Source organism: Lepidothrix coronata, unplaced genomic scaffold (assembly GCF_001604755.1).
Source record: "Lepidothrix coronata isolate B3197 unplaced genomic scaffold, Lepidothrix_coronata-1.0 Scaffold357, whole genome shotgun sequence".
Classification (NCBI taxonomy): Eukaryota; Metazoa; Chordata; class Aves; order Passeriformes; family Pipridae; genus Lepidothrix; species Lepidothrix coronata.
The window spans coordinates 87,059-88,798 of NW_016690537.1; the positions used below are offsets into that span (position 1 = coordinate 87,059).

Genomic DNA, 1,740 nt, shown 5'->3' on the forward strand with positions numbered 1-1,740 from the left:
CTGCTCCCCTCTATATGTACCCATCTCCTGCCCCCTGCTGTAGTTTTCTATAGTGTACCCATCCCTGGGGCGATGCTATACTGTTCCTCCTCTATACCATACCCCTCTCCTGTACCCATCTTCAGTCCTCACTATACAGCTTTCTACACTGTCCACCCCCCTATACTGCACTCATCTCCTGTGCCCCAACCTACTGCTCCCCTCTGTGCTGCAACTATCCCCATATATCCCCTGCTATACAGCTTTCTATACTGACCCCATCCCCTATCCCTCACTATCGTGCTCCCCTCTATACTGTACCTGCTCCCTGTCCCCTGCTACACATTTTCTGCACCCACCCAGAGCCTCCACTCCTCTGCCCCCCTCCCCACTGCCCCCATGACCTGACCCTCCTGTAGTTTTTTATACTGTACCTATCCCTGGGCCCCTGCTACACTGCTCCCCCTCTATACCATACCCATCCCCTGTACCCCATGCTCCCCTCTCTGCTGTACCCATCTGCACATACAGTTTTGTATGCTGTACCTACCCCCTGTCCCCCACTATCCTGCTCCCCCTCTACACAGCACTCATCCCCACTCTCCTGCAATAGTTTTCTATACTGCACCAACACCCAGAGCCCTGCTATCCTGCTCACCCTCTATACTCACCCATCCCCTGTACCCCACTCTACTCTTCCCCTCTACACTCCACCCATCCCCACTCCCCTGCTATGCAGCTTTCTATGCTGCACCCATCCCCAGGTTCCCACTATCCTGCTCCCCTCAATACTGCACCCATCCCCTGTACCCCCCTCTCCTCCTCCCCTCTGTACTGTACCCATCTCCAGTCCCCTGCTATAGTTTATCTGTACTGTAGTTGTCCTCTGTCCCCCACTATTCTGCTCCCTTCTATACCATACCCATTCCCAGGCCCCCATTACACTGCTCCCCTCTACACTGTACCCACTCCCAGTCCCCTGATATGGTTTTCTACACTGTACCCAACCCCAGGCCCCTGCTACACAATTTTCTATACTGTACCCATTCCCTGTACCCCAATCTACCACTCCCCTCTATACTGTACCCATCTCCAGTCCCTACTATACAGCTTCTTTACTGCACCAATCCCCTGTCCCTCACTATCCTTCTCCCCTCTGTACTGTACCCATCTCCTGTCCCCCACTTACCCATCACTGTACCCCATTCTACTGCTCCTCCCTACACTGTTCCCATCCCCAGGCCCCTGACACACAGTTTCCTACACTGTCCCCATCCCCACTCCCCTCCTATAGAATTTCCTATACCGTTCCCATCCCCAGACCCTCGACACACAGTTTCCTACACTGTCCCCATCCCCACTCCCCTCCTATAGAATTTCCTATACCGTTCCCATCCCCAGACCCTCGACACACAGTTTCCTACACTGTCCCCATCCCCACTCCCCTGCTACAGAGTTTCCTACACTGTCCCCATCCCCAGGCCCCGACACACAGTTTCCTATACTGTCCCCATCCCCACTCCCCTGCTATACAGTCTCCTACATAGTACTCATCCCCTGTCCCCCATTCTACTGCTCCCCTCTCTACTGTTCCCATCCCCACTCCCCTCCTACAGTTTCCGATACTGTTCCCATTCCCTTTCCCCTCCTATACAGTTTTCTATACTGTCCCCATCCCCACTCCCCTCGTACACAGTTTTCTATACTGTCCCCATCCCCACTCCCCTCGTACACAGTTTTCTATACTGTCCCCATCCCCTG

At 54.1% G+C, this 1,740-nt stretch overlaps 1 protein-coding gene across 1 annotated transcript in view; it reads right to left on the bottom strand.

Annotated features, from left to right (window-relative positions):
- Positions 1 to 1,740, bottom strand: part of SMO (smoothened, frizzled class receptor) — a 12,884-nt gene that overhangs the window by 8,573 nt on the left and 2,571 nt on the right. The gene's annotated exons all lie outside the window — the stretch shown is intronic.